The 18,532-nt window shown below is 43.7% G+C and overlaps 1 protein-coding gene across 1 annotated transcript in view; it reads left to right on the top strand.

Moving 5' to 3' along the window:
• The window catches only part of LOC105485175 (acid sensing ion channel subunit 2), a 1,135,324-nt gene that overhangs the window by 711,830 nt on the left and 404,962 nt on the right, over positions 1-18,532 (top strand). The gene's annotated exons all lie outside the window — the stretch shown is intronic.

Raw genomic sequence — 18,532 nt, 5'->3', positions numbered from 1 at the left:
GTGGAAATCCAATTGTCAGCTGTTTAATAAAAAAAACATGGTGTATACATGCAATGGAACAATATCTAGCAATAAAAAGAATGAAGCACTGGTACATGCTACATCCAACCTCAAAAACGTCAGGCTAAGCAAAAGAGACCAGATCCAAAAGACTTTAATTTGTATGGCATTTCTACAAAAGATAAATTTACAGACAGCTAGCTGGTCAGTGTTTGCCTGAGGCTGGGAGTGGAAATGTAGATTGACCACAAATGGGCACAAGAGAGCGTTTTGAGGGATGGAAATGTTCTAAGGCTGCATTATGATGATTGCACAACTCAAAAATCATTGAACTGTGCATTTACAAGGGGTGAAGTTTATGGCATGTAAATTATACCTCAAAATGTCTGTTCAAAAATAAGAAGACTAAAGCCTCCCCAAATACAGTCGTCCTGCTCTATGAGTGGGTGCAGAGGCCAGTCAAGGTCTTGTAACTTGTCGAATCATCTTCATTATTCTGTAGAATCCCCTCCCGAAGATGTTTACAAATGTCCAGTGGAGTTCAATTGTTTTCAGTTCTCCTCTGGCTCTGGGCTTCTGGTTTTTCTTCTCTCTCCTCTGTCTGACTTCAGATGACCCATTTGTGAAACTCAGCCTCTCCTTGATTTCCACACACCTCAAACCCCACTCAGATAAAGCACCGATGAGTCTGGAGTACACTTTAGACATCTTGGGGAGCTGAAGAAGCAGGGAATAGAGGAGGGTAATTTACACTACAGCACTTAAAACAACTTTACATGGAACCCCTATGATATCCCTATTCTTAGCATGCTCTTAAGCCCTCTCAGGGAATTCTCCTGGGCCTTTCTCCCTACACTGTTTCACTCCATACAGTCTCTTCTTTCTTCTTCCCAGCCTTCACTCCTCCCCACAACCAAAATGAAAATATTCCTCTTATTTTCTTTAAAAGACCATTTTAAGTTAAGACATTTTAAGACTATCTTCTTTGAGGCCTTGTCCCCTTTCACTCCAAGTGGCTTATTATGACATTGACTTAGATTATGGTATCAGCCAGGTGTCTAAATTGAAAGTCACACATAAGGCTACTGGTGCCCTCTGCCACAGCACTGCAAGAATTCCCCACCACTGGCCAGGTGTGGTGTCTGGTGCCTGTAATCCCAGCACTTTGGGAGGCCAAGGAGACAAGATCACCTGAGCCCAGGATTTTGAGACCAGCCTGGGCAACATAGCGAGATCTCTTCTCTACGAAAAATACAAAAATTAGCTGGGCACTGTGGCATGTGCCTATAGTTCCAACTACTTGGGAGGCTGAGGTGGGAGGATTTTTTGAGCACCAGAAGCTTGAGGCTTCAGGGAGCCATGATTGTGCCACCACTGGCCTGGGTAACAGAGCAAGACCCTGTTTCAAAAAAAAAAAAAAAAAGGATTCCCTGGCCACCATTATTTCTTCACCCCAGAACCCCAGAGGCTGAAGTGAGTGCTGCTGATTGGTTGGGCCAGGTCATGTGCCTCATGTGCCTGCTCTCTAACGACAAAGGAGTCTGGGAAAATAAGTAATTGTCCTGTTCAGCTTTTAAATAGTGAAAAATAGTCTCTTCTCACAAAAATTCATAACACAGAGGAAACATAGGAAGGAAACTCAGATGTTAAGAAACCCCAAAGTATAAAAAACTGCTTTTATGACTAATTCAAATTATCACCGAGACAAATGGTAGCTCAATGTGTTCAACAAAATGATTCAGAAATTCTGAACTGATTTTCTTAGCACATGCTTTGTCTTACTATGTGAAGATTCCAGCTTATAAAGAAGAAAATTTGCAAGTTGGGCCTGGAGAGTGTGAAGTGACTGATGTTCTTCAACTCTTTGCTTCATTATGCACATCATGGCTCTCCCAACCTTGGACTGCCTGTGTAACTAAGCGTTGTTTGCCCATGGACTGGCACTCATTGAACAACCCACACTTCCCTCCACCCTATGAAGCAATTACTGTTCTGTAAACAAATGCTTACCTTATCCTCCAAGCTACTGTTTAAAGGAAGCTTGAAGCTGAACCCTTCTTTAAAGGGAAGAATTTTTTTGTGGTGAAAATGTCACAATTACCCTGAAATTTTGCATATTGGGTATGTTAAAGTAGAATTTGCCTAAAACTATGGAACCACCATCATAAATATACATTGCTCATGACATTTTCTGAGACTCTGTATGACCCCAGAGGGCCTCTGGTTAGAAATAAAATAGAAATGTCAAACGCAAGGAGACCTCTACTCAGGGACAAGTTATATTTTATACTTAGCTCATTCTTGGTTGCCTAACAAAAGCCTGTAGTTTACTCTCATGACCTCTACCTATTCATTGGATAATCTCTTCAAATGGCTAGAGGCCAGAGGCAACAGGAAGGTGGGAGTCCATATGATATCTAAAGCCCGATCCTCCAAGCAGAATTTAAATCTGGAAGTTTTTTGTTTTTTTGTTTTTTTGTTTTTTTGAGACGGAGTCTCGCTCTGTCGCCCAGGCTGGAGTGCAGTGGCCTGATCTCGGCTCACTGCAACCTCTGCATCCTGGGTTCAAGTGATTCTTGTGCCTCAGCCTCCCAAGTAGCTGGGACTACCGGTGCATGCCACCACACCCAGCTAATTTTTGTATTTTTAGTAGAGACAAGGTTTCACTGTCAGGTTGCTCTTGAGTTCCTGATCTCAGGTGATCCACCCACCTCAGCCTCCCAGAGTCCTGGGATTACAGGCATGAGCCACTGCACCTGGCCCTGAAACTTGGAGGTCTTAATGATCATGGTGGCCTGACAGATATGTTTTCTTCAGCCTGGATATATATGTGGGTTTTAAAAAAAATCTTTCCATTTTAATATAAAACAAATAGCATTAACTATATAATGATGTTTATAGTAAACAATTCTTTGTGTTTTTTTTATAGTTTTATCACTCAAGTGTGCATAGTGACTGTATTTTAGTCTTGCCCATTTAAAAATGTTGGTATGTTGTGGTCCCAGCTCCTAGGGAGGCTGAGGCAGGAGGATTGCTTGAGCCTAAGGGTTCAAGGTTGCAGTGAGGTATGATCTTGCACTGCACTCCAGCCTGAGACCCTGTCTCAAAAGAAGTTGGTATGTGTTTTAAGGCATTGCATGTTCCTTACAGGTTGCTATTGCAATCACTCAGCAAGTTCTTACTTCTCCCACCCCCAGCACCCTTGTACAGACAAAACCAATTCACTGAGACTGTGGTATTGAGGTAAAGAAAGGGTTTAATTAATGCAGAGCAGCTGAGTGAAAGGACTGACATTATCACTCAAGTCAGTCTTCCTGATAACTCAGAGGCTGGGTTTTTATGGATAATTTGGTGGACAGAGGGCTAGGAAGTGGGTGCTGCTGATTGGTTGGAGATGAAATCATCAGGGTGTGGAAAACGGTCCTCATGTGCTGAGTCCTCCTCTGGGTGGAGGCCGCAGGACCAGCTGAGCGATGAGTCACAAGTCTGGGTGGGGTCAGTCGGTTGCCAGAATGCAAAAGTCTGAAAAACATCTCAAATGACCAATCTTCAGTTCTATAATGGTGATCTTATCTAGAGGAGCAATTGAGGAAGCCACAAATCTTGTGTCCTCTGGCCACATAACTCCTGAGCAGCAAGAGTTTATAGAAACTATACCTACATTTTAGGAGAATTCAGGCCCCTAATTCAGAATCCTAAACCTGTGGCCTTTCATTAGTCTTACGAAGGCAGTTTCAGTGCCCAAACAGGGACGGGAACAGTTTTAGAGATGGGCTATTATCACCTTTGCTTCAAGGTTAAACTATAAACTAAATAGCCTGACCTATGCCTAGGCATGAGTGAAGACAGTCAGACTGTGAGGCTAGAAGCAAGATGGAGTCAGCCATGCTAGATTTTTCTCACTGTCATCATCTTTGCAAAGGCAGTCTCACTATCATTCCTTTCTCTTTATTTTTCTTCACAATTTATCTGTTGAGGAACCTGAGTCATCTGACCTGATTTCTCCCGGGTTTTGCTAATTGCTCACTTGTGGTGCAGCTCAGCACATTCCCCTGTCCTCTGTATTTCCTGCAAATGGGCTGCTGGGTCCAGAGGTCTGATCAGACTCAGGTTTGACCACTTTGGCCAGACCACAAGTGGTACATCAGGAGGCACCTAATGCTCATTTTCCTTTCATGCTGTTAGCAGCCATAGATGCTCAGTGCCTAGATTCAATAATTTGTTAGGAGATATAAACGGTGGATCCTAATTCAATCTGTTTTTTTTTTTTTTAAATTTAGTAGTAGAACTGCTTCTATAAAGAGACATTTCCCCTATAGTTCATATAGGCAAGGCAGAATAAATGCTTGGTCCATCCCCTTTATTTACGAGATTTCAAGATAATGACTGGCTCCCTAATTCCCCAAGTTGACATATATGTGTATGGCAGCGGTGGGGGGAGGAGGGGCAGGGTAATTACGAATGCATGTATTTAAATATTAATATGTGTGATGTATTTTAATTCATTTTACTTATTATTCTTATTGATACTCAGATGGACTCATCTTTGGCTAGTGGGTGTTTTTTCAGTTGGTACCTGTATCCTTTAGATTATGGTGGCTTTTGGTGACTTCTTTGCTATTTACTATGACAAGATATCCCAGACTTATTGTGCATTTCTGGCCTCAAACCTGAAATCTGCCATGTCTCAAGAAGTCCTGATTCCCTCTAGTGGGAAATGGTACTTCAATACCAAAATCTGTGTACTAGGGATGTTCACTGCTACTAGTTCAGTCATTATTTCTCGGCCTTTTCAGCACACAGAGCTAGAAAATTTATACACTGTATTCATACTGATATTTTTAATTTGAATTCAGAACTACCAGGTTTTACTTGATCTCTTTCCCAGTAGGTCTGTATCTCCGTCCCTCCAAAGTGAGTGTCCTAGTTTCTTGAGTACTTAGGAGATAAGATTAGAATATCCTATGATTAGTCTTTTGTTTTATCTCACATTACCTACTCAACAGTCTCAGAAAGACAATATAAATACTACCACCACAAATATGACTACTGGAAAAAATTAGAAAAAAATCTGCATATATTCTCCACATTATCCTCTGAATTTTTGTACTTGTATCATATCTACATTTTCAAATCAGATAGCCATTGCATACCTTACTCTTCATTCTAACCTTCATTTAGTCTTAGTTTCATAAGGCTATGCATTTAATGCTCACTGCCAAATCAATGGCTCTTTGGTTATTTTGCTTATCTTAAACTTATTCTCTACTAAATCCCTCAAGAAGTGCTCATTTTCTTGAGTTCTTGCATATCGATGAGTTACCCATGTCCTTCATACATAAAAGTCAGTCTTCTTTTTTTTTTTTTTTTTGAGACGGAGTCTTGCTCAGTCGCCCAGGCTGCAGTACAGTGGCACAATCTCGGCTCACTGCAAGCTCTGCCTCCTGGGTTCACGCCATTCTCCTGTCTCAGCCTCCCGAGTAGCTGGGACTACAGGCGCCCGCCACCACGCCCGGCTAATTTTTTGTATTTTTAGTAGAGATGGGGTTTCACCGTGTTAGCCAGGATGGTCTCGATCTCCTGACCTCGTGATCCACCCACCTTGGCCTCCCAAAGTGCTGGGATTACAGGCATGAGTCACTGCGCCCGGCCAAAAGTTAGTTTTTCTGGATTAAAAATCTTTGCATTGTATTTTATTTCTTTAAGTATCTTTAAAATATTGCTTTGTTTCCTGCTAGCATAAAGCATTGTTGTCGAAAAGTTTGATAATAACCTAATTTTCCTTTTCTTTATAAGCTCTTTCCTATTTTGGCTAGATGCCTAAATAATTTTTTCTTCTTAAAGTGGAGTAATTTTACCAGAATATATTTTGGTGTTAGTCACTCAAGCACAATTTTTCAGGTACATTGTGTTTGTGTTCTTTCTATATGCAGATTTAGATTTGTTACTATCTGTATCATTATTTCAGGAAAGCCTTGAATTATAATGTCTAGTATTTGCTCCATTTCCTTACTTTGGTTTTCTTTTTCAGGGACTTCTATTATTATGTAATAGATAGTCTATGCCACTGTGCAGTATTTTCATTTTCTCTCAAATACCATTTGTCTTTTTTTTTCTATTTATTTTATTCATTTATTTATTTATTTATTTATTTATTTGTTTGTTTGTTTGTTTGTTGAGAGGAGGTCTCACAATGTTGCCCAGGCTGGTCTTGAACTCTTGGGCACTAACAAGCCTTCTACCTCAGGGATTACAGTTCTTACCACCCCATCCGGCTTACTTCTTTTTGATTTTTAAAAATTTCCTCCTTTTTAATCTTCTGTTTCTCTTGTACAATGTGTTGTACAATTTACCCTTGAACAATGTGCCACACCCCCACCTGATGTAGTGGAAAGTCTGCATATAATTTATGACTCCCTAAGCCATTGTTTTTATTAGCTTTTACGTTCAGGAGTACATGTGCAGGTTTGTTATGTAGGTAAACTTGTGTCATGGAGACTTTTTGTACAGATTATTTCATCACCTAGGGTTTTTGTTTTTGTTTTTGTTTTGTTTTGTTTTGTTTTTTGAGACAGAGTCCTGCTCTGTCGCCCAGTCTGGAGTGCACTGGCATGATCTTGGCTCACTGCAACCTCTGCCTCTAGGTTCAAGCGATTCTCCTGCCTCAGCCTCCCAAGTAGCTGGGATTACAGACACATGCTGCCACGCCCCGCTAATTTTTGTATTTTTAGTGGAGACAGGGTTCACTATGTTGGCCAGGCTGGTCTTGAACTCCTGACCTCACATGACCACTCACATTGGCCTCCCAAAGTGCTGGGATTACAGGCGTGAGCTACTGTGCCTAGCCAGTCATCAAGGTAGTAAGCCTAGTACCCATTGGTTATTTTTTCCTGATCCTCTCCCTCTTCCTACCTTCCACCCTCTGATAGAGCCTATTCCCCTCTATGTGTCCATGTGTTCTCATCATTGATCTCTCACTTATAAGTAAGAACATGTGGTATTTGGTTTTCTGTTCCTGTGTTAGTTTGCTAAGGATGATGGCCTCCAGCTCCATCCATGTTCCTGCAAAGGACATGATCTCATTTTTTTTAATGGCTACATAGTATTCCATGGTATATATGTAGCACATTTTCTTTATCCAGTCTACTATTGATGGGCATTTAGGTTGATTCCATGTATTTGCTATTGTGACTAGTGCTGCAGTGAACATACACGTGCATGTCTTTATGATAGAACGATTTCTATTATTTTGGCTATATACTCAGTAATGGGATTGCTGGGTTGAATGGCAGTTCTGTTTTTAAGTCTTTGAGGAATCACCACACTGTTTTTCACAATAGTTGAACTAGTTTACACTCCCACCAACAGTGCATAAGTGTTCCTTTGTCTCTGCAACCTTGCCAACATCAGTTATTTTTTGACTTTGTATCATAGCCATTCTAACTGGTGTGAGATGGTATCTCACTGTGGCTTTGATTTGCATATCTCTAATGATCAGAGATGTTGAGCTTTTTTCCATATGCTTGTTGGTCACATGTATATCTTCTTTTGAAAAGTGTCTGTTCATGTCCTTTGCCCACTTTTTAATGAACTCCCCCAAAACTTAACTAGTAATAGTCTACTGTTGGCCAGAAGACTTACTGATAACACGAACAGTTGATGAATATGGTTTGTATGTTATATGCATTATATACTGTACTCTAGTAAGCTAAAGAAAAGGTTATTAAGAAAGTCCTAAGGAAGAGGAAATATGTTTCCTATTCATTAAGTGGAGGTGAATAAAGTCTTTTTTTTTGCCCAGGCTGGAATGTAGTGTAGCCATCATGGCTCACAGCAGCTTCGACCTCCTGGGCTCAAGCGATCCTCCCAAAGGGATCCTCCCAAAGGGATCCTCCCACTCAGTCTCCCAAGTAGCTGGGACTACGTGCATATGCCACCATGCCCAGTCAATTTTTGTATTTTTTGTAGAGACAAGGTCTCATTATGTTGCCAAGGCTGATCTCGAACTCCTGAGCCCAAGCAATCCTCCCAGCTGGGCCTCCCAAAGTGCTAGGATTATGGGCATGAGCCACTGCACCCGGCCATTATAAAGGTCTTCATTCTTGTTGTCTTCACATTGAGCAGACTGTGTGTGGAGGAGGAGGAAGAGAAGGTCTTGCTGTCTCAAGGGTGGCAGAGGCAAAACAAAATCTACATATTACCGGACCCACGCAGTTCCACCTCATGTTGTTCAAGGGTCAATTGTATTAATTTACTCTTGTGATCCTTCTAGTTTGGTCTTCATTTCTGAAGTGACTTTTTTCTTTTGTTTCTCATTCTTGCCTGCGATTTGCCATGAGTCTTTCAGTATTTTTTACATTCTCATTTGTGTTGTCCTTGCATCATTTTCTTAATGTCTTTTCAGTTATTTCAGAATATAGCGCATTATAGTTTTGATCTCTTTTGTGGGCATATCTTACTGGTGTACTTTCACTTCTATAGAGAAGTTGTCCTGTACCTTATTCTCTTTGTTCTTATAATGATATTGTGTGGGTTTTGCCCTCAATATTTTTATGATGTTTATTTTTATGCAATCATGGTTTTCCTGGGCTTTGTGAGGGAGGCCTGGTTCAGGTTAGCTTTTCTAACTTCACAGAGCTCCTTCTTTTGTTTTTTTTTTTTTGTGCAATATTTTAAAATATGGCATCTTCTGAGATTTCCTGACTCTCTTCCTCTACCCAGTTTTTATATGGACTTTTTCTTTCTTTCTTCTTTTTTTTTTTGTAAGACAGAGTCTCTCTCTGTCACCCAGTCTGGAATACAGTGGTGCGATCTCAGCTCACGGCAACCTCTGCCTCCCGGGTTCAAGTGATTCTCATGCCTCAGCTTCTCTGAGTAGCTGGGATTACAGGTGTGTGCCACCATGCCTGGGTAATTTTTGTATTTTTAGTAGAGACAGGGTTTCACCCTGTTGACCATGCTGTCCTCAAACTCCTGAGCTCAAGTGATCTAACTGCCTCGACCTCTCAAGGTGCTGGGATTACGGGCGTGAGTCACCACTCCCGACCTCTTTCTTCTGATTCTATCATCCCTATTGTACTCAACTTTGATTCCACACCCTGCAGTTTCTCATCAGTATGTGGACTCTGGAAGGAGGACTCCTGGCGGATCAATTTTGAACATTTATAGGGTCTGGATTGCTTCGTCCTTTCAGATGTTGTCACGAACCCACGAATGGAGTGGGCAGACCCCTTCCCAGTTTTAGCTAATGTTATCAAATTGCCCCTGTGCTTTCCAGTGAGGACATGCTGGCTATATGGGGATTCTCTTTTTAGATCTGTCATATACCTTGCTGCCTCCCTCTGCATCCTCTCAGATAGATGCTGAGACCAGGCAGGGCTTGTGGTCGTTAGTGGTTTGTCCTCACCTGCTTGCATTTAGGGTTCATGGGGATACTTCATTACCCAGTGTGCTGGACCTCATTACCCAGGGTGCTGGACATTTAATAAATGTCCATGGGTTTAGGAGCTTTGGTCTCTAGTTGCTCTGTTTGTTTTTATGTAGAGAGTGAAATTCAAAAACCATCTGCCTTCATTTTATCTATGTACAGTTTTCTAATTGTTTGTTTTTATTTGAACTGCCAACTATTTTCCATTAAAATTCAAATTATTGGCTTATCTTGAGAAGTTACAGTGTCTGGTTACACTGGACCCACATTTCCACATGGCGGCCGCGGGTTGGAACTGAGTAGCTGCATTCACAATTAGATGGACCACGGGCTCTCCAGGTTGCTGTGGCCCCAGCAGCCTGCATTGCTTCACTGGCCACTTGACATTTACATTATTTTTTCCCAGCCCTACATCTAGATGAAGGCATTGACAATTATGACTCCTATTGTAGAGCCAGTGATGTGAAGTAGAGTATCCAGGAGCCCCTTACCTATGTAACCAGTTTTTAATGCTGTATTCCCCCAACTTTATTTCCTTCATTCTGTATCCTTGGTGCTCTACTCTTGATGCCTCTGCCCCTTCTAGATTTTCCCCCTGGAGTCCCATCGGGCATTTGGGTTTCTAACTTCCCAGGCCTCCTCCTTCCAGCTCCTGGTCCCATAAAACCCTTGAAAGTGTTAAGACTCCCTATGGATGCAGTTCATAAGAGAAGGCCCTGAGGCCCAGATGAGAGTCAGAAAGGTAATTGAGGCCAGTTTTAACATGACCTAAGTAGGAGACAGGAGGACAAGACCAGCAAGGAGCCAGGGTTTCAGTGGGTCATGCAACCAAAAAGAATGCAAATCAAAGCCCTGGTTCTGGAGATGGGACTGGAGCAAACACTAGGCTAGTACAATAAAAGGGGAGGGTTCTATAATCTGTGAAATAAGTAGGATCTGGATATGGTGTCAGGTTGGATCAAGGATGTATTTTGCAGGTAGTGATTCCTGTGCATTGGATCCCTTTTGTGCATAGGCTGATGTTCAACTTAAGCAGGTTGTTTTTCACCAATTACCATTGGGCCACTCCCCTTAGCCATGGTTTCTAGGAACATATTTAGACACCCAAGGAGTTGCTTACGATTCCCTGGAAAGCCCTATACTCTTATATCTGTACATTGTACCTACTGTTTCTCTCATATTAATGCCCCCTCTGTTTTTGCTCAAGCAACAAAATGCCTCAGATCTCGTTTTGTTCAAAACTACCTAGGCTATGCTGGGCGCAGTGGCCCACACCTGTAATCCCAGAACTTTGGGAGGCCAAGGCGGGCAGATCACGAGGTCAGGAGATCGAGACCATCCTGGCTAACATGGTGAAACCCCGTCTCTACTAAAAATACAAAAAATTAGCCTAGCGTGGTGGCAGGCGCCTGTAGTCCCAGCTACTTGGGAGGCTGAGGCAGGCGAATGTCGTGAACCGGGGAGGCAGAGCTTGCAGTGAGCCCAAATTGTGTCACTGCACTCCAGCCTGGGCGACAGAGCGAGACTCCGTCTCAAAAAAACAAACCAAAACAAAACAAAACAAAAAACTACCTAGGCTGAACAAGGTGCCTCTCCTCTGCTCTCTCAGTCCCTAAGGAAAGTATTCGTCACAGTCTTATCTTTTCTGTTATTTGTCTCTACTAAGCCAAAAGCTCCTTGAGAACAAAAAGAGGGTTTTATTAAATTCTGTATCTTCTACACCTACCATGTTACACGTGCTAAAAAAAAAACAGTCTAAAATGCTTCTGAAATCATTGGTACCCCGCAGATGCAAGTTGGTACTAGCACCCATTCACAGGAGAGTCCCAGGAGACCAGACACCTTACCCTGACACGCAGGGCTGAGATCAACTGGGTGAGCTCACAATATCTGACCATCTCCTCAGCATCTTCATCTGCTAGGACTCCCTTTCTAATCACTTTAATTACTTTATTGCAGGTTTCATCAGGATGATAACATGAGGGAGTACAAAGAGACAGCCAAGCCTCCTGAGTTATTGTGCAGAGATGGGAACAATGTCTCATTAGTCATGGAAATTTGAGGACAGAAAAAGGTTTTCAGAATTGGCTGTCATCATTGCTCATAAGTTACAAAGAGAACATTCAGAGACAGGAACGTGGTCTGGACAGAAAACAATGGTGGGTGGGAGGAAGATGGAGGGCTGTCCATCAGTGGAGAAGTGGGCATCCGGCACACCTGCATTCCAAAGGTGGAGGACTGTATGGAGGGTTTGTGGATCAAAGCTATGGACTGTAGAAAGTAGATTTACCTGACTGGCTCTGGACCTCTCTTCTTCCCTCCAATGAGGCCACTTGATTTCCTTCCCTATGTCCTAAGGGAAATTTAGGAATCCACAGAAGCTGTAGACACCAAGACAACTGATTATCAGCCCACTGTGACCCTGGGCTCTGATCCACACTAGGCTTTAGACTTATCCCAAGGTAGAACTCGTAGCCTAAACCAAGTTTTAGCCCTGGAAATTGAGGCAATATCCTATACCTAATCCCTGCTTTGTTGACCTGCTCACTCGATTTTTCAGTCCAGTGGTTCTCAATCCTGGATGCACATTAGTCATCTGAGGGCTTTTAAACATACCAAAGCCTGGATTTCACCCCAGACCAAATGAATGAGAATTTCTGGGGATGTGACTTGTGCATAGAGATTTTTTAAAGCTCCCCAGGAGCATTGGTTATCTAATACTAAATAGCAAATTACTCCAAAAAATGACTTAAAACAAAAAGTATGTGTTGTCTCACTGTCTCTGTGGATCAGAAAGCTAGGGAATGGTGTAGCTAGGTAGTTTAGGCTCAGGGTCTCCCATGAGGTTGCAGGTAAAATGTCAGCCAGGAGCTGGAGTGTCTCTTTTCACAAGGTTCTTTCATATGGCTGTTGTTAGGAGACCTCAGTTACTTGCCACTTGGACTCCTCCACAAGTTTGATTGAGCATCCTCACAACATGGCTGCTGGCTTTTCCCACAGCAAATAATCCAAGAAAGAGAGAGCAAGACAGAGCCACAATGTGTTTTATGGCCCAGCCTTGAAAGTCACACTCCATCATTTCCACAATGTCATTTTGGTTACTTAGTATATACATATTCAGTATGGGAGAGACTGCACAAGGGCTGGTACACAAGGGAGTAAGGTTCTTTGGGGGTCATTTTCAAGGCTAGCTCCATACCAGGTATCTCTAACGTACAGCCAGGGTTGAGAATTACTGCTTCTAGTCCCTTTGGGGCTGAGGTTCTGTCTTTGTCTTGCTTAGCTCAGAGAGTGAGCCTCCTTGGGACATTTCCCCTTTAATAGATTTAAAGCCTTAAGCTCCTGGGATAATCAGCATTTTACTGGGGGAGGATGGAGAGTTGGAGGATGGGGAGCTTTTGGGTCCCTCTCAAACGTGTACCCATATTACCACTTACAAAGCCTTTTCATAGTTTTCTCTCATTTGATTCTGAAACAGGCAAGACTTATTAGCATTTATTCTCTTCACACAGCAGCCAGAATGGTTTTGGTCTTTTTAACTATAATAGATACTTTCATACATAATTCTCTGTTCTGCTAGCAGATTATTCCCATGGGGTAAATTCTGCAACATGAAAATACTTGTTCAAATCTTTGTTTTCCCCTGTACAGAGGCCCAAGTAGTTTTGCAGTTTGGTTGTTGCTTTTCCATCTCTTATTGCTTATTTTATTTTTAGCATGTGAATCCAGTCATTACACTCCTGTTTAAAATTGAGCGATGGTCTCCCAACAATCATGGGGGTAAGTCTCAAATCTTTCTGATCGACGGGCTGATGCATCACTGGCCCTTCTCTTGTCCTCCACCCCAGCCTCATGCCACTCCATTTTGCACCTTGAACACTGCTTCTGGCCATGCAGGCTTAACTGCAGCTCCTCAAGTATACGAATCTACTCCCCCACAGGGCCTTTGCAAGAGCTCTTCCTCCAAGTGTGACTCAGATAATTTACCCTTCAGGTATCAGCTGTAAGTCACTTCCTCAAAGAGGTCTTCTCTGATTCCCCACCCTAAAAGTTTCTTCCATAGCACCCTATTTTTTCCCATCATAACATTTATTGCAAATTGCAATAAGTATTCATTTGTGTGATTACTTGTTTATTTCCAGTAGACTAGAAGCTCCATGAGGACAGAGATCTTGGACTTTTGTTTGCTGCTTGCCCCCCAGAGCCTACCTGGCATACAGCAGGTCCTCACAAGGTACTTCTTGAATGAATGTTTGTGAATAGAAAACCAGAGCCCAGAAGAAATTAGAGATGTGCTCAAGGCTGCCTGTCCAGGTAGCGGGACTCCTGCCTAGTCCTGATGGCAGATATATTACATTCAGAATCCCCACTCACACCTGATATCCATCCTGTCCTGGAATCCTTCATGTGAAGAAGTGTCTATAACACCTGCTCTAAAGCTGGCTTCAAGGTCTCCCCACCAATGAAACAGCTAAATTTTTGTAGTGGTCAAGAGTTTGCCCCAGCCCTAGAAAGTGATGATTGGACTCTTGTGTTTTGGTACAGAGGGCTCTTATCGAGGAACCTCGAACCATTCTACCGCAGACCTTCTCATTATGAGCATTCACATCTCTTAAAATGGTCCTATGAGTTCCTATCTGGCCTTTGAGGATGCTGCCAGGCAGCCTGTCCATAAAGGTATAGTGCACTGGCTATAATTATTTAATAATCCCCCAAACCATTGGGCTGTTTCTTCCATGATCTATGTTCCTGCTGCTCTCAAAGCATGTCCAGCACAGAAAAAAAAAATAGCTCAACAACAGCCTCAACAACACTTCACTGTCCCCGGGCACTAGTCAGGTGCCCTGGGTGGCTGGGTGGCAGGTTGCAGAATGCTAGGGAACACAGGAAGAGCAGAAGTGAAGTCAAAGCCCTCACCCTTACTAGCCCCTCTCTCTCCAGAGTCCCTGTGCTTCACCTTCCACCCCTACAGCGATTTTTGTTGGTGCCGCACCTGACCTGGTCTCCTAGGGGCAGGCCAGGATCTAAGTCCTCTCCCTAGCAAAATATGCCCATCCTGAGAGTCACCCACACATTTTCTGTGCTGTAGAATCTGTCAGCGGATGTCTCAGAATGCCCAGATAGAGGACTTCACAGCCAGATTCATCTCTAAAAGCCACACAAGGACACCATGGAGACTCAAATGCCTGACCACAGGTCTATCCCCTTCCTGACAGGTAATTTATGTTTCTCCCCATCCCTTCCGTCTACTCAACCTTCCCTGACCACCATCTCTCTGTGTCCAAATCCTACTCATCCTTCGAGGCTCAAACTCTGCCTCCTTCATGAAGTCCGCCCATTCCTGCAGCTGCTCGCGATCCCTCCAGCCTCTGAACCCCCACGGTACTCTCACTCCACCTCCCCGATGATCCTTGAAACCAATCTTCTGCTTTCGAATCATATTATTTTTGCACATATTTTAACAATCGCTTTCCCCCAACTATTACATACATCTCTCTACTTCATAACTGCCTGTCTGTACCCTGCAAAGACAATATGCCATGATGGAAAGATCACTGGCTTTGGCATCTGACAGAGCTGACTTGGTTTGCCCTTTCTCCTTCTTCTCTTTCCTTTATTTCTTCTGTGAATATTTCTCCAGGTCTCTATGTGCCAGGCACCATGCAGTGCCCTAGCAAGACAATGCATAAAACAGACACTGCCTCTGCCCTCGTGGAGTTTAGAGACTGAGTTTTCTAATCTCCAGTCCTTTAATTACTGGCTGTGTGACTTGGGAAAGTTGTTTCATCTCAAAGAGCCTCAGTTTCCTCGTTTACAATACTGGGCTTCATAACAATTTTCTTCTAGGAGTGTTGGGAAAATTAAGTGGAGTAATGTGCATAAATTATTTAATACTTAATACATGGTCAATAAACGTACGTTTTCTCTCCCTATTCCTCATTTAGAGAAAAATCTCTGGGCACTCCAAGAGATCCAGTGACAGATTCTGCAGCACAAAAAGAAGGTGCAAGTGGCTCCTAGCATGGGCATATTTTGATGCAGAGAGGACTTAGATCCTGGCCTACCCCTAGGAGACAGGTTCAGGTATGGCACCAACAAAGGTGGCTGTGGGGGTGGAAGGTGAAATGCAGGAACTCTAGAGGTAGAGGGGCTAGTAAGGGCAGGGATTCAAGTGTGTTTGCTGAAAGAGAGGAAGGAAGGACTAAAGGAAGAAAAAAAAGGAGGTGAAAAATAATGAAAGTTGATCCAAGAACTTTCTCTGGACTGCCAGCGCTCACTGTGCCCTTTTTGCTTTCCTGTCTGGATTTTAAAAGGAGATGTTAATTGCAGCCTGAGAGAATCAGCTCCAGATAAAGACATTAGCTTCCAAATTATTTTCAGGCTATCCAATGTGCAAATCCAGTCACAGAACCAGAGCTGGGGCCTCTGCCATAGACTAATTACGATTTTTCTTTTAATTCCTCCAGTGTTTTCAGGGTCCCTAAAAGCTGCTTTCCCCGGGCTCCCCACTGAACTTCTGCCCTTCATATTTATAACCCCCTAGTTTCTCCCCTTCCTGGTTTCCCAGACAGTGGTGCAGACAAAAGGACCATTTATAACAGCTTTCCTGACAGCTGGACATTATTTAATTACAACTTCTGGCAGCCACATAGTGTGCTGGAGGCTATTTAAAGTTCTAGGTGGCAGGAGGAGAAATGGGGAAACTTATAACCCTTGGGGGACAGGAGTGAGGAAAGCCAGTGTGGGCAGTGACCAGAAGAGACCCTCAGAGCCCTGCTCTGAAGCGGCGTTTCTCAGAGCCCCACCCCGTAGCATCGGAGTCTCTATGGAAGAGGGCAGAGATGATGCCAGCCCCCCAGGGCATCTCCTGGGGTAGATAGGGAGTCGCAGAACCAGCAGCATCAAACTGAATCAAATTGTTGTTTGTCCAGATGACCCATCTGTGTTTTACAGAGCAAGAAACTGAGGCACAGAGAGGAAAAATGACTTGTCCAAAGTCACACAGCAACCGGTACAATTCTGAAGAAGTCCTCTAAGCTTCCTGAACCTTCTTGCTGCTCCTGTGAACGAGCAGCCCCTGCCCTACCTGCTTTTGCACATAGCAGCCACACACTGACCAGTGTCATCCTGAAGGGCTGAACTGCTGCATGAGTTATTCTGGGTGTGAACAAGAGTGTGATCATGGGTGCCAGTGTTTGGTCATCTGGTCAGTCCCATGAGAGTCACTGGTTTTCCACTGAGCTGCAGCAGCCAATTTGCTGAACCCTGGGTAGCTGCAACCAGGGCAAGGAGAGAGGACTCCCTCACAGTAGAGTAGGGGCTAAGGAAGGCAAGTCTACCATAGGGTGCTACACCCTGGAGAAGGAAGGACAAAAAGCTAAGTCTGAACATAAATCGTAATAATGTTAATCATAAAAAGCTCCATGGACTGAAAGCTGTTATCACCATCAGTGTTATTACTAGTAGCATGTCACCCTTATGACATTTCTATGAAATACCCATTATTTAATGATTTTTACAGATGAGGGAATGGAAGCTCAGAATAATTCATCACAGCCTGTAGTTCCCCGGTCACTGATAGGACCAGATTCAAACCCAGCTCTGATTCCAGCGCTCATCATGTTTTCACCATACCAGTAGTTCTCTATCCCAGTTGCATGTTAGAAATCCCCAGTGAACATTTACAACATAGCAAGACCTAGGCCTTACCACAGACCAGTTACATCGATCTCTCTCAAGGCATGGTCCTGGAATGAGTATTTTTAAGTGAGTCTAATATATGGCCATACCCAAGGCCAACATGCATCACAACATCCATGCTGGTGAGAGCCCCCACCAGTATGATATCTGAAGTGTGACCCACTCCCACCACCACCTCCCCACTGCAGCTAAAAGCATCTCAGATGGCCATGGCAGGCTGATGCTTGGTGGCCAGGGTTGTGCAGCACCCTAATGACCTCTGTTGATCCCAGTTCTCCTTGTGACTCTCTTGGTTGCTCTGCTGACATCACCTTCCTGCCTGTAGTCTCAGTTCCTACCACTGTCCCTAGAGATCATCACCTGGCTATACCAACTCTGACCAGTCCACTAATCTTAGCAGCCCTTAGCAGCAGACTGGCATCCTTGTAGGTTGAGTCTGGGCTGGAGATTAGCATGCAAACAGTTGATTAGAGCCTGGTCTGGAGAGCAGCACCTGTGAGAGGAAAAAAGAGGCATTAGGATTAAGTCTCTCTGTGTTGAATTGGGATCTGAGTGATGTACTACCGCATCTGCATCAGCCCTTAGCAGAGGGCTGAATTTGTGTGGGATCCCAGGAAAGATCCTCATTTCCAGAGAGTTGGGGAGACTCTACTGGAGCACAGCATGGAGCCACCATAGGCAGGACTGTCAACTACCTCACTCTACGATGGCACTGCAACCCTCCTGCCCACCCAGAGCTTCACTCAAGTTCCCTTAGGGGCTCAGCTAAAAACAATTTGAGGGACTTGGCAGACCAGCACTCCCAGTCAGCCTTTACAAGAGTCTTTGCATCGCCTGGCATGCCCTGCTCTCTCTTTCCCAGGGTGGAGCTATGGGGACGGGGGTGGCTGCAGGAGCAGTCTTATCCCCTTTATTCTACCAGCATCTGGGAGCCAGTCACCATTCAGCTCATTTTACCCTCAGGAACCAAGACAGAATTTTCCTGCCCTTGAGAAGTTCACAGGGAAATGGGGGAGATAAAAACAGAACTTGCGATGAAATTGCAGTATTGCCGTTAAAATGGCATGCCTACAGAAGCAGCTGCTCAGGAAGGAAGTGATTTTCTCCATCTGGAGGCAGGTCAGGGAAGAGGCTGTCATGTTAGAAAGGCTTAAGAAAGATATTGAAGTGCTAGAACAAGATTTTGAAGAATGACTAGAAGTCTGCCCAGCAGATACTGTGGGGAAAAGCATTCCAGTTAGAGGTCTGTGCAAAGGCTGGGGCCCCAAACCTTCAGGCTGTTAGCAAGCAACGTGTGCTTGATTAGTGTTGGTTAGGTGACAGGGAGATAGGAGTCAGGGACCCAGGAGAGGAGGCTGGGAAGGTAGGCAAGGGCAGAAAATGGAGAGCTCTATGACAATGCAA

Source organism: Macaca nemestrina, chromosome 17, assembly GCF_043159975.1.
Source record: "Macaca nemestrina isolate mMacNem1 chromosome 17, mMacNem.hap1, whole genome shotgun sequence".
Lineage (NCBI taxonomy): Eukaryota > Metazoa > Chordata > Mammalia > Primates > Cercopithecidae > Macaca > Macaca nemestrina.
Note: the sequence above shows the minus strand (reverse complement) of the source record. Positions and strands in the feature narration are given on the sequence as shown.